This window comes from Lepisosteus oculatus, chromosome 21, assembly GCF_040954835.1.
Source record: "Lepisosteus oculatus isolate fLepOcu1 chromosome 21, fLepOcu1.hap2, whole genome shotgun sequence".
NCBI classification, from domain to species: domain Eukaryota; kingdom Metazoa; phylum Chordata; class Actinopteri; order Semionotiformes; family Lepisosteidae; genus Lepisosteus; species Lepisosteus oculatus.
In genome coordinates, this window is record NC_090716.1 from 14,954,068 (window position 1) to 14,969,397 (window position 15,330).

General features: G+C 36.0%; 1 protein-coding gene across 7 annotated transcripts in view; it reads left to right on the top strand.

The window, feature by feature from the left end:
- LOC102682408 (leucine-rich repeat-containing protein 4C) overlaps positions 1 to 15,330 on the top strand; it is a 446,308-nt gene that overhangs the window by 340,133 nt on the left and 90,845 nt on the right. For 3 of the 7 annotated variants that reach the window (XR_011182894.1, XM_015338416.2, XM_015338415.2), the window contains exon 1: positions 2,548 to 4,192. The exons of 2 other annotated variants lie outside the window; for them this stretch is intronic. The gene's annotated coding sequence lies outside the window, so the exon portion shown is untranslated. Of the gene's footprint in view, positions 1 to 2,547; positions 4,193 to 15,330 lie in introns of those variants that run through there. 2 more of the 7 variants (XM_015338420.2, XM_069181634.1) reach the window with 1 other exon arrangement.

Below are 15,330 nucleotides of genomic sequence, written 5' to 3' on the forward strand. Positions count from 1 at the left end.
AGACTGTTTAAATATCCCTTGACATTTGCTGGAAGAATAAAGGTTCTAACCTCTGTGCCTGAGATTTACTGCCATTTCAGCCTTTTCAATCGAGCCTACCTATGTATATTCCACATAATTTGATTTGCATAATACTGAATGTGATCACCCTCTCTGATGTGTATTTTAGCTGCTGGTGCATATAGAGAGCTGTACTTCAGAGGAGGATGAACAGAGCCTCCTGTTCTGTAAAAATAAAAACATTTAGGGTCTTTTAGAAGGAATATTATTTTAAAATAAAAGGGATTAGTAGCAGTATTGTGGTACATTAACTTTTAGACAATCTTCCTCTCTCTGGCTGGTTTATAGATTGTAAGTTTTGGATTTACAAAGTGATTGTGTTTTAGAAAAACATTGCATTGTGCAGTAAGATGCCTTTTTCATTGCTGAAATCCTGAAACATGTATAAGCCATGTAAACAGCCTATCAAGATCACTGTAAATCCACTGCCGTGCAGCTAGGGTGTGACCTCAGGCTGCTGTCAATGTGTCAATAATTGCTTTTAAAATGTTTTTTTTTTCTAAAGATTCCAAACTAAGCATTAAATCTACTAATAAATATGAATCTATGGCTGAGGTGCATTGACGTATTCTTAAGTATACAAATCTATATGGAGATAATCCTGCAATAAAGCTGACAAGTTTATTTGTGTCTGAAGGTGCTAACGGATGTGCTGAGTTCACGGGAATTTACTTCACTTCAGACCAGGAAGTTCTAATAAAGTGTGAAAATATGTTACAGCAGCCTATTTTAATTTAATTCTCTGCTGATTATCGTAATCATTTGTGACAAGAATAGAGATTTTTTTTCTGTTTCACAATGTAATCATCAGTTACAGTGTATAGTTCTCATCCTCAGTGGTAGTCTGCTCTCTGTTTTTGACAGTTCAAGCAAACAAAGACTGCTTCTTTAAAAATCTCTCTGAATGGCGGACTTTTATGTGTTACAGCAACAATATACTTTTTCAAAAACATTATGTGTAAATCTTTTTAAAAAGCAACAAGATAGAGGATTTAATAGCAACCAGTTGGAAATTACACACAGCTGTTTTGTGTTACTGCATATTATGTTAAATGTAAAGTATACTTTTATAATAATATTTGGTTAGTGGTTTATGTAAGGCCTTTTTGTAATAGTAAATGAAACAGTGCTTTTGGAAATCAACATGCACAGAGATGCGAGTATTTCTTGAGAACAATTACCAAGATTATTTGAAGTGTCTTTATAATATTATAAATCATTGATTTGTGAGATTTATGGTGTGTAGCTCACAAAAAAGGACATTTCTCATTTTCTCCAATTATAGATTTTGCCAGCTCTTTTTTATATCAATGACTTTTGCCTTACATTTTTGTCTCACACCATACAATGAGTGTTCATAGTAAAACTTTAAATTAGATGGGGTTAAAACATGTACTGTATGTATAATGTGTGTATGTATGATTTTTAAAATCCTCCTTCATGATACTCTGTTCTGCTTTTGTGTCAGCTTTACTTAAGTATTTAGTCACTACATGAATGCTTTATCTCCCTTAGATCAATGTATTTTTAGTCCAGTTTTGTTCATAATGTAAAAAAGTTACATCAATTATTTTTTTAACATAAATATACTGTATTGTTTAGACTGTTTTAAAAGAAAACCACAATAATAATAACAAAAAGCTACTATACACAACATTCTACATGGTGGTTACAATGTGAGTTATTTCTGTTAAAGATCAGAGTAATCTGACATGAAACACTGACCAATAGCTCTTATGCTTCATGGATCTGTCTGCTTCAGTTGAGAAACAGGGCACTGCAAGTCAAGTAAAATTGAAGGGCATCATGCAGTAGTGATCTTCACATCACTGTTAGAATAGATAATCTCAGAAATCACAGATAACTGTCCTTAGTGCCTGCGAGGACAGACCATTTCTATGAAGTACAGTCAGTGCTGAACTAATCAGCAATTGGGGTTCGCTATAATGCAGATGTGAGTTACCAGTAAAGGCTTTTATGCAGTAGATTGAAATCACACGCAGAAACCAGAAAATGAGATGAACAGAAATTAGAAAAGCAAACCAACAAAATGCAAAAACACTTTTAAGACATGGAAAGCAAAAATAATGTAATAATTTGTGGACATCAACTGATTTGAGCATCGGAAAATACTGTAAATTATTATTATAATCAATAATAGCCATAATAATAACATGTATTATTATTATTATTATTGTTGTTGTTGTTGTTGTTGTTATTATTATAACATTGCCCTGCTGTTCAGTTTCAGTCACTTTGCTCTGGGTAGCCTAGTAAGATTGACACGTGTTACGCGGCCAGCCGGTAGGTGGCAGCCGCGGTTCGCGATTGCTTGACTGGAAGCGGCTGAGCTGGGCATGCACTACAGTCTCCCCGTCCCTTTCCCTTCATGGCATCAAGTGTTAATGCAATTGACCAATCAGTGGTAAGATGATGGGAGGTAATTGGGTAATTGTATTTTACCCATCACAGAAGCGAGTAAGGTAGGGTGAGATGGGAGAGTACAGCGAGACTGGCGAGAGAGCCCGTACAAGCCAGTAGAGGAGAGGGATGGTGATGTGCCGAAAAAGAGAGGGAGTGATTTCTGCGGAACTGCGGTGTGCATGCCTCTGTCAGCAGCCCCAAGCCTCTAGGACACAGTAGTGGATTACAAACCGGCGTGCTTTGAGCCGGGGAGCCGAAGCGCTTTCGGGATACAGTCTTGCCCGCAGTCGCTTGCGAAGAACAGACCTTTTTTTTTTCTTTTCCCTCATCTTGCACATAGCTATGCTCCTTACAGGAGTAAATGAATGAAGAACCTCTTTGTCTTGCAGTAGAATTTCTGTAGAAGTACAGTACCTCCGCTATCTATGTGATTGCTGCAACTGAATTTTTATTTTTAGGCTTCTTTTTTGTTTTTGTTCTTGGAACTACTGGGAAGGACAACGCACGGTAATCAACTTGTGGATTTCTGCCGTATCCTTTTCCCTCTCTGTCTTGATTTCGCGTGGGGGGGGGGAGGAGGAGGAGGGGGGTGTCTCGAAATGCCACTGAAATGCTGAAAGCTTCGCTGCAAGGAGAACTGGAGAGAATTTGGGGGGAAATTGTTGTCGGATGTGCTCCTTGATGGATGCTCTCTGTCACGGCTTGAGAAGACCGGGGGAAGAAGACGCGGAGCTATAAATATGACTGCTGTAAATGCTAAAGCATGCACAGATTTGGAAATCAACAACTGAGGGGGAAATAAATCGACTGACAGAAACTCCGGTTACGAAGGGACCACGCTTATTACTGTACGGAAAAAATGGAGTTCGTCTTATTTTCAGAGAGGCTCTCCGATTCCCAAGTAAGAGGGATGCAACGATCGCTAAATATAGAAAATAATTAAAAAAATATTATTTTTTACAAAAGCCGGTTTATAGTTCGTCTCAACGACCAGCCAAAGAATACATACGCACTCAGCAGGCAGCATCAAAAAGGAAAATAAGAATCTGGAAATCCGCACTGGGCTGTGAGTGGAAATCTAATCAGAATCCTTAGGGTACTAGTGTTGGAAAAAAGTTCTATCGGGAAGAAAACAGAACATAAATCAACACACTTTGAAAGGATGTACTGCTCGGGACTATAATGGAGAATCACAGAAAATCATTTGTTTGTTTGGTATGACATATGGTCAAAATATAAACAAATTACTGAGCAAGCGTCTTTTTTATTAGATTATGATGGATAATCTTTGGCGAGAAAAGGGATTCATTCTTGAAAAAAATCGCCCTAAACTGAAAACAGGATAAAAAAACAGTACAGGGTGCCTTTTTTTAAAAAAAAACCTGAACGTCAGTTTAAAGGAAGTACCAGCGGCTATCCCGTAGTTTTCTTGAATTTGTGCTGTGAAATGAGGAGATTAAGTCAGCACATACCAAAACAAATAAAAACAGTTGCACGCATTTAATCGCCAGAAAACTTAAATACATGTATTTCTTTATTCGTTAAGAACCGGAGACGCTGTGCGCTGTATTTCCCTGGATCCTCTGAAATTGATTGAAAATTGCAGATGGATTTTTGTTCCAATAGTCTTGGGGGAGGGGGGTCGTTGAAGCGGAGACCACGGATTTCTCGTTTTGATTTCGAGTAAAATCATCAAGGTAGGAGAAAAGTGAGTATTTATTGATGATCCATTGAAACATGCGTCATGTTTTACCTCTATAAATGGCAGTTTATAGTTCCGCTTCATTTTATCGAGGTGTTCGTATTTTGTATTTTTTAACTGGTTGATATCTAAATTGTAGTACTGTATTATCTATATTCTGTAGGATTTGAAAAGCAGTAGAAAGAGTTGTCTGTACATCGATGCTAGGATGTTACCTTGCTTCGATTTTTTATGAAGTGTTTTAACAGAAGTATCAGCGTCGCTGCATGTAACCTGTTTTGGCAATAGTTAAAACATATGTAAATTAGTAACCCTTTCAGGTGACTTAAAACAGATAAAGGTCATAGACCATAAATGTAAATATATGTGTGATTGTATGTGAAACTGTTTATTATGTATACAGTTATGTATCTAGTAACTACTAAATTTTTTTTCGTGCTAAATACTGTCAGATCTTTCCTTTTCTCTGAGATCGTACTAGCACGTTAAAAAGATTCTAATTATGGATTTTTCCACACGAACACATAATATATATATATACATCTTCAGCGAGCATAAGCATGTTTATATACAATTAATTGGCTTGGTGTTAGGTCTATAGCTTTTTACGACTGATTTATAACTATATAATCGCATCTTCACTTTAGATTCCTGCAGTGCTTTTCCCTCCTGCGCTAGCTCTCTGCAACTAAGAAGCAGCACTGGCAATAATGCTGTTTCTTATCATGGTTATTCTCTATTTTTAAATAAAAGTTGTAATGAACCTTTCCCAATTACAACACGTTACACGTGAACGAAACAGTTTTGACAAGTTGCAGCCTTTGGGAAAGATAAGAAAACAGGAACTTTAAAAGGGAGGGAGACCTAAGGTTTCAAACTCATAATTCAAGATTGAGAGCAAATCTTAAAATCTGCTCTTTAAATACAACTGTGTACGTGATTTATTAAAATCTGGATATCTGTACCTGCTGCAGCTGCTTGAAACAGCATAAGGTTCCAAAAGCCCACTTCGTTTTTAAATGCTTACCCTGCCTGGTCTGTGGTCATTTCAATTCCAGAAGCAGTGTTCAGTGTACTGATTTCTGCAGGGGTCTATGGTAGATCTGCAGTAAGTGTTTTTATCTCGTTAAGCCCTGAAAGCTCCATAATTATTGCTGGACTAGCAGTAGTAAAACATGTATTTGGAAAGCAAATGTGAGATATGCTGAAGTCAATAATTACGCCTTTTTGTGCAAAAAAAAAAAAGTAGACCCGCGCTTATGTGGTTGTTCGGCGAAGTCGACTACTATACTAACCTGTTAGCTGCAGGTTCGCAGCTGTTTTGAAAGGGAACTGTCCACTCTTAGTAAGTGCTGAATGAATCTGGTACTGTACAGCTTTCTATTTTGAACTGAGATCTATGCCATGGTTTATAACCTCTAATTAAAACAGAAATGACTACACCCCTGGGCAGGACACTTTTCGGCATTGGTCTGCGTGATTTAAACTATGAAGAAGAAAAAGGTTTAGTCTGAGTGCCGTTGTAAACCTATATTATATTTGCTTTTTGAAAGTAGAGAATATTGAGCTATACAGTATCAGTTGTAGCAGAATTAATTACATATAGCAAGTCTGGGCTCACACCGACGATGCAGCTAAATTATCATTTAATCACATCAGTGTTAAGAGTCTGTTTTGTCCTCACATTCATGCTCAACATTATTATTAGTCGAAGAGAAGTTGTGTTATAGATTCTTGAAAGCTAAACTTTGTACAGTATAGTCAATGGCACAATCTGCATTAAACACAGTGAATAACATAGCCTTGCTTATACCTGTGCTGGAGTAGAGGAGTAAAGTGATTATCTGTTGATGTATAGCAGTAATATGTAGAAAAAACAGTTTTCATGTATCTATATAACTTTCAGATTTATATTTTCTAGCTAAATTGTACGTCTCATGTGCTTGATTTCTTGATGCTGTGGGTCCGCTTTTTGTATACTGTATTTGGCGAGTTGCACAGGTTTTGTCAGTTCGTTTCTTGGCATTCCTTGAAATTAAATAAATAAATCAGTACAACTATAGAAGGACCACATACTGGGGGAAAGATTGTCTTATTGTTAATGTCCCAAGGTTGTGAGTATGCGTGTTTCCAATTGTGCGGCAAAGCTGTGCAGAGTGGATTTCATCTATGCTATCTGAAAGTAGTCCGCAATTTTACAGATACAGTACATGACTGGTTTTTGTAGTAAACACAGATAAAACCATACGTTAAGACTTAAGTTAAAATAGTAACTTCCCGACTAAAAAAATAGTTTCCGTGTTGTTGAAGTAATCATTTTAACAAAAATAGTGCAATACAGAACAGTACAGTACCTCTGTGATTATTACGTAAAATAACACAAAGTTCAGTTAACAATGTACGTTATCTTACAGATATTCGTTGAAACTGCTCACTTTGGCCATTTTAATAACCGTTCTGCTCGTGGGACACACAAAGTAGTCAGCGAGAGAGAAGTTCCAGTGGATTCATGTAAACGTTCGCAAGTGTAAGGAACAAAAATGCAATTTAGTGGTTATTACAAACTTTTTGTAACGATAGTTCTCTAATCGTGGCTTTTCTCAGAAGCCAGTGTGCTGAAAATGTGCAGTAATGTAAAATAAAGCTACAGTACCTGGAACTACGCTATTTATGCAAACTCTAGCCTTCCCCTTTGTTTACTATAGTATGACAAATGTGACTCTTATTTGTCAGCTGCTATATGCAATAACGAACAGAACAATATTGTCAATAATTACGTTGCGTTCTCTTTAAAACAGAAGTATACAGTACATGTGCTTTGCCTGCCTTTGAAAATGGATTTGCAGACAAACTAGGCCTACAGTATGTACACGTGGAGAATGGTACAGTAGCTCAACAATTTTTAACATTGTGTTGATGGGTAATATACTGTATTCAGAAACCGGGGACGGAGTTGTAAATTACTGTATACGTGCAATATTTTTAATTGAATTTTTTTAAATGTTTTAATACAGAAGCAGCATACGAGAATGACAAATGTCTAGGTGATCTGTTTTTTTTACAAGTTTAAACTTATTGGGGAAAAGGGGAGCAAATTCAAAATATTTTTATTTTCGACTTTCAAATGAGCATGTCCACTAACGACAAAAGCTACAGCAGTCAGGTCGAGTATAATTATTTTCAGCACGTCTTAACGAGTTTCAGTCTCGGGATCTTTAATAAATGCAGCTAGACAGCCGTGTAGTGTATTTGCGGCGGTTAAATGATCAGAAAATATTTGTTTACATCGATGCAGAGGACCCTTCTTAATCGCTTGGACAAGTGTGAACAGAGTGCTGCAAATGAACGACACTTTCGAGAGCTCTGACTAATCTACTAGCCCCTCAGAGGTGCTCAGACGGAGTTAATGGACACTGACTATTGTAATAGGAATTTTAACAATTGTTCATGAGGCTATATCGATTTGGATCTCAACAGGACAGGAATATTTCAGCTTCAAATTAAGTGCTTTGCTCAAATATAAATCTTGAAGGTGAACGGGATTGAGCCATGCTGATAACTTTTGGCTCTTCTTGAAGCAAGCTAACAGCAGCTTCTCCTCATATCACTGTCTCCTGCCAGTTTTACCAAGGGGTTTTGACAGAGACCAATTACAGAGATAAACTAATTCGGGTTCTTTCCTATTTAAATGCAGATCCAATTTTAAGCAAATTTAAGCCAACCGAGCTGGCATAAAAAATGTTGACAGCTGAGTTTTGCTTCACTGCAGGGATAAAAAAAAATGACTCAAAGATTCAGAGGTTGAATAAATGTTTCCGTAAACTGTATATCAGACTCCAACCCCTCGAGAAAAAAAAGAAGCAATTTAAACATTTTTGTGTGAGCTCTCAGGTATGGTACACTGATTTCAAATTTGCAGAAGAGAAATATGAAAACTAGCTCCTTTGTCTTAATTTGCTTACCTGTGTTCCACAGAGAAACACCAGCAGCTACAAGGATCTTAATCCATAGCAGCACAACTGTAATCTCAGGTGGCCACATGGAGTTCATGTCTTCTTTGAACTCATTTAGGCAGTAAACTTTTACAGGAAAAGAATATCCAAGCATGATGAGTATGATATTTTAATCTCTAATGCAAGCCAGAATGAACACTTCTCAAAGCAGAATTTGTACAGAAAAAGACAGCAGATACTTTCAGCTGACATTTCACCAAATACCAGTTACAAAAGAAGGAATTCACATTTTCCCAAACAGAAAAAGTGCACTCTATGGTATTAACTGCTCACATGAGCAGAACTTAAAAAAAGAAATCCATAGTTAAAATAAAACGAGGCTTGTGTGTGGCTACAAGACACTGGAATTGGGAACTGCTGGCATTCTGTATTCTTGTTTAGAAAGGCTATATTTCTAAACAATTACAACAATTACTTGTTTATAAAGGTGGATAACAAAATATTTGTTAGCGATGTTCTCCCCCACGTCTTGAAGGTATGTAGTCTTTTGTACATGCACATGAGTTAGAGTCTGTTTTTTTCAAATACCAAAATTGCCAGTTAAGTGAAATTAGACACTAATTCTTAGATAAGGTTTTGGGAAATTCAGAAACGTTTTAAAGACTTTGGACATTCCTACTGAATACAGAAAAAAAAATAGATTGAATTCTAAAAAAAGATCAGGCTTGAATATGTACTGTAATACTGTACCTCTAATGTCTTATGCCCTTGGTCATAATGCTGTTAACACTCAATTTAGGAACTGTGAATTCCAATGAGGTTGTAATGTCTTCTCAACTCTCTTTTTCTTTACAACATACCCAGAAATTCCAAAGTCTTCAGCAGAAACCAAAGATTAGGCTTTGGATCTGTGTAACTTTTTAAAGTACCCACAGGATTAAAATGTAATTATTCCTCACCTGTAGTCTGTGTATGCTAATCTCATAATTGCTTCAGTCTGACCAAAGTCTATTTTTTCTATTCTCAGTGATCCAAGTTTGATCTCATTGTACCAGATGAGATCATTTGAGACGACTACAGAGGATGTTTTTAAACCTGTGTAAAAATGGTAATCTTTTTGGACTTCTGCATTTTTCATAAACTATAAATATAGGATTGCTAATCCTACGTAAAATCTCCACAGTTACTTTCTGTGACTTCAGGGTGGTGAATCCTTGGTTTGACGCAGTAAAATGAAACCTACTGTATTTGCAAGTTTTTATTCTATGCGTTTTCATATTTTAAGCCAAAACAGAAGACAGTGTCTCTTTTAATTTTTGAATGTCACAATAAATAGAAAATATCATAATTTAAACATGCATATGCGTGAGTTCAAATCAGATACTACTTTTGTCATCTCAATTACTCAATTGCACACACTCCCACACACAGTAGGTTATGTAATAGTTGTACCATATTTATATGTTCACAGAAACAACACTAGTATTCACTGCAAAACTGGAACAATCCTTCTAAATCCTCAGAGATATGTTTTTTTATTAATGGATATGTGCACATTTAAGATTTAAAAATGCATATTATAAACAAAATTGAAGATGTCGTCTCACAATATTGTGTTCATCAATATTTATGTCAGTGTTTTTGAAAAAAAACAACAAAAAACTAAGTTTGTATTGCTCCGCATGCTGTTTTGTCAAACACAACACAGTGAAACAAAATGTTACATATAACAGCCTAAATTATTGGGAAAGTTCAGTTAAACGTCTTCTGACATGAACATTTTTGGTTTTTTTTCCTTTGCAAAGAACAACTGTCTTTAATGTTAAAAATAATGTAAACAATACACAGGAATTCATAAGTAAATTGGATGCAAATAGTATTATTTGTTATTTATAAGCTTCTACATATTGCAAAAATGACCTGTCCTTTTAAATTCAATAATTTCTTATTGGTATGATAAAGAAGGGAAATCCCTTACTGGAGCGTATTCATATATTGTAATGTTTTTGTCTAATACTCAAAATATGTATCCATGATCAATGTCTCATACTGTAATTTAATTCTGTATATAATATCAATCATAATTACTGTATACTGTATACTATATGCAGTATGAGGCATTGATCATAAATTTGATTTACATTCATACATTTGCAATATATTTAAAATGTGTGTGCTCTGTGTTTGTAGGGTGAGATAAGGTAGGTCCTCAGGAGTCACAAACAGATTTCCGTATTTTCTTTTGTGAGTTTGGAAACTTGTACACCAAAACATCAATATCACAAGAGTTTTCATACAGGCTTTTTAGCTTAACTAACTGCAGCCTTAAGTAAGACTAAGCTGAGTGCATATCCACACCAATCTTCACTATTCAGGGAGGATCATGGAGTAGTGGAGAGAGCTGTCAGCTCCAGACTCTGGTGGGTTTTGGGTTTAAATCCCATGTAGGACTTCCCTTTTTTACCCATGAGAGAGATATTTCCCCAGTAAATGCCCAGCTGTGCAAATGGCTCTTCAGATCATTGGTATGAATGAGAATTTGTTCTCAATTAATGTATTTGGTAAAATAATTTATAAAAAATAGTTTTCTTTCTTTTTTTTAAATATATTCTCATTCTATTAGTCATAGGTAACTAGATGATAGATTGACCAAAGACGTCAGCCCTGCAGCTTGGACTGTCTCGTATAATATGTGCAGTGACAGAAGTAAGCTTTCAAAGGAGCAGACAGCAAACATGGACAAAATGACAATAACACTTTATGTCACCCCACATGATAGTCAAAGCCTGTCTGGTGCAATTCGGTCTCTTGCTATGCACAAGACATTGAGCTGGTGCAAGCATTAGTTTATCCCTTTTTCATGTCGTCAAAGGTTAAACATCCTGATCTCTTTTAATTCGGTTTAGTTTCTTGAGGGTTCCAAGGTTGTGGTAGTGAAGTCATGGACTTAGCCTCCATCTCTGTGAAGCAAAGAACTAATACATTTTATTCTTCAGAAATATTTTACTTTAACATGCTTACTCTGAACTTTGGGGGTGAGTTTCATAAAAGCTATAAAAGCTGTGCATGAACAATGTTTTTTTAAGAAAGCCAAAGATAGGACAATGTAGGACGAAATTGAATAGGAATGAGAAAGAGAATAATATCGTTCTTCCCTGTTACTTAAACAGTTGAATGAATTAAATCAAATACATCTTCATGTACTTTGAAAACACTTTTTAAAAAATAGATCACGTTTGGCCAGGAGCACATATGTTTTTCACACACAAAAAATGAGATTACAGGTGATACAGTGCTATTGCCTGAGGGTAAAATATACTCATTATTTCCTTACCTTGACAAGCTTTTGACAAAATGAAATCTTCCAATCCTTCAGATCAGATCCTCTTCAATTAAAGGAAGAGGCTTTTTCACACTGAATGAAGAAAGAAAAGCATTTTGAAGAGCTGAATTCTTTAACTTCTGCAAAGTATTTTGTCTCATTTGACTTGTGTTAGCTGTTGAGGATCATTAACATTTTGCTAGAGAATGAGAGAAGCAGTGACAGGAATGAGTTTAATGTAGAAACAGAAGCTGTTTCATTTTTTTTTAAATGAGCATAACTAGTCCCTGTAATGTAATAAAATAAACAAGCTGAGACAAAAGAAAGAGAAATGGAAATTCAGGATTGTTATCTGCAATCACCACCTATGATAAAGAGGACAGTGTAACATTTTGATGTTTTGTGAAGAACTAAAATAAGGTTGTATTTTTTTAAAAGATATATATATATATTCATCCAGTCATTATCAGAAAATACTTTTTCCTTAGAGGGTCATAGTGAAGATTGTACATATAACAGTGAAATCAATAATAAAACTCTTGCTTTTAAATTGATAAAAAAATGTCTTGTTTTAGGCATTTGTGACATCCTTTTGTGGATAACAGTGATATAGAAAAAAGTGCTTGGAAACAAAAGAGTTACTTGGACACCATTCAGATGACAGTGACTTTGTTATACTAGAGAGGAATTTACATTATAAATGAGCTTTCCTACAGCAAAACCTTGCAAAGAAAACAACACAAGCATTCATTTTTCAGACTTCTTGGGAGATAAGTCAAAATGGTGGTTCCATTGAGTGTTCAGAACTACCAGAACCAATTCCTTTACATAGATTATGATTGCAGAAATGAATCTTAAAGGCAAGAAAATGAGGCTGAATGGTTTATTTTCTCACATAAAGTGGCATTGAAACAGTCATACCTTTCAGTTTCCTTCAGGGTAATGTTTAATTTGCTGACCTGTTTCTGTTAGAATGGAGTGTCTTCCCTCATTCTCCTGCAGTTTTGAGGCTGGAGAATAGAGGGGAGGTAGTAGAGTCACGATTTCCAAATGTGAAAAATGGGTGATGCTGAGAAAGAAATCATTGCTCCCCACGGTATTATTTATATTTTGCAGCAGGTTTGGAGAATCTGTAGCACAACGTGGGAGTGAGTTTAAGAGCCAGAAGCACTTATATTCACAGACATACCTGCAAGACCTGTAAATTGCCTTTGTACAAATGCTATTGCTTGTGGAGTTAAAACTGTGCATGCAGTTTTCACACAACACTTAGGTGTCGCCTTCCTCTCACTCCCTGGCAGGATTGTTTTGAAAAAGGAAACAAACACTGACTGTACCTGTGTTTTTATGTAATGATATACTGAGGCTCTTCATTCTGAAACATACTTTGTTTACTCAAATTCCTTACTCTCAACTGATACCAAAATTGACCAAATCAGTGCAGTTTTCGTTATGGTTGATTTGTTCCAACAGGAAATAAAAGATTATCTCTATCCATTAGAATATACTGTAGGTCATTTCTTAATGCATATTTATTTCTGTGCTACATTTCCAGCTTTGATGTACACTAATTCCTCCTATTAGTTACTGCTAAAGATTGCAGGAGAATTAATTGAGTTAGGACAGGAGATACCTAGAGGTACAGTAATTGCTTACATATACAGTATATGTAATTGCATCAAGTATAATTTCCTTCTTTTTGATATGTAGGCATTGGTGTTTTTAACTAATTTATACGGTGATATATAAATAATGGTTAAGATGGTAACAGTTACTGTACATTTAATTACCCATGTGACATGTTCATTGTTACTAGTCTGTAGTTCTCTTAAACGTGTTGGAGCAGTGTAATAAAAAGTCACCAGTCTTAATCAGTATTCTTCAATCAAGTGGACTATGCTATCATGGTATTATTAGTATGATATAGCATGATCAGATTTTTCATTAGTTCTGTAGTTGTTTTTCCTCATTTGAAACTAGTAATTCTGTCAACATGAGTGCTGGGATTTAATGTAGCAGCAAATACAATAAACTACATGTGCTAATCTGTGTTTAAACATTTAAAGATCAAGTAGTGGAGCTGCAAGATATCTTAATGTTATACTCCACCTTGTACCAATACTGTTGTTTAGTTGATATATTGGTAACATGTCATCTCTATGTAGTTAAAATGGTTAAAGCTTGTCTTATTTTAGCTGTATCCGATTTTTCTGCTGCTCAGCATCGTCTGTATCGAAGAAGAGGGGTTGAACCTGTTTCCATTGTTATGCCCTTTTTCCACTTTCAGAAGGAAGAGTGTATTTAAAAATCCAACTCCTGCATACAGACTGTTGTTTTTATGGTGCGTGCCGTGGCTCTGTGGCTCAGGATCTGCGCCTGTGGCTGGAAGGTTGCTGGTTTGTATCCCGCGGCCGGCAGAGGAATCCTACTCCGTTGGGCCCCTGACCAAGGCCCTTCACTCCAAATGCTCCAGGGGCGCTGTATAAATGGCTGACCCTGCGCTCTGAGCCCAAGCTTCTCTCCCTGTCTGTGTGTCTCATGGAGAGCGAGTTGGGGTATGCGAAAAGACAAATCCCCAATGCAAGAAATTGTATATGGCCAATAAAGTGATCCCATCTTATCTGATCATGATTGCACAGAATCCTGAATTGGTACAGTATCATTCCCTCTGTATTGGTGGCAGGGAACAGAAAAAACAAAGTACATTGGAAGGCAGCTAAATATCACATTCAAGGACTGCACTATGCTCCTCAAACAAAAAACACAGCTTGTGTGAGAAGAATTAATAAAACAAGTGAGATGCTCTTTACCCTTTTTTGTATTTGCATTATAAATCAAGTGGTTGGTTTGTTAACTACAGGGAAGAAGGCTTGTAGGTGTGTTATAGTAGTTAAAGCACTGCAGAAACATGAAGGGCAGTGCAAGACTACTGTTCTCATCAGGGCAGATGTGATTCTGTTTCCTGGGGAGGCTGTCTTCACACATGTCACTGCCTCTGGAGTGACATAAAAATCAATGTTATTGTGTGCATTGTGTGACTTGTGAAACTGTGATAGACTATTGTCGCATACCAGCACATCTTACAGCAGCTCTCCCATCTTACATCTAATTCTGAACTGTTACTCTCCTCCTGAATTGTGATAAGTCAATTAAATATTCTGCTGTAAGTTCTAGACGAAATGTGCTTTCCTTCCCTGATTTGAAAAATCTCTAATACACACATTTTACAGCATAGACTTACTAGCAGTTTTCTTCATTAGGTCAGAAACACAGGATTTCAGAGGTACAGTAATTGAATGAACTCAAAATTTTCTGGTTTATGTATTACTATTTTATAAAGCAACTCATTTTACTTAGCAGATTTTTAAAATTTCAGTTATCTTCTGTACTGTTTTAACACTTCATGTATTTTCAAAACTACATATTTGCATGTTTTTACTGTCATATAATTTATTTGTACTAGGTAATAAAACCCAAATATTAGTGGTAATAATAGAATATGTCTAAAATTATGCATCTGTATTACAACTCAGTTTTAGCCAACATGGTCTGTACTATAACTCAACAACCAAGACAAGTATGAGACAAAAAAACAAGTATAAGCTCTACAGCAACACAGGCATGAGACACCTCTCAGAATTGGACAAGCAGCAGAGCCTGTTAATAGTCTCTGATGAGTTTGGCTTGGGGACAGGTTCAGCTGCTCTTGTGCCAATGGCTTAGTATTTCTGAGACACAACCTGAAAGTAATCAAATTGAAAAAAATGCACAAGTAGATTACATCAATGCACTGTTGAAATGTTTTTTTTTTTAGTTTTTGTTTTAGTCAAGCATTCCTTTTTGTGCAGATTTGTGCAGTCTTGAAGACT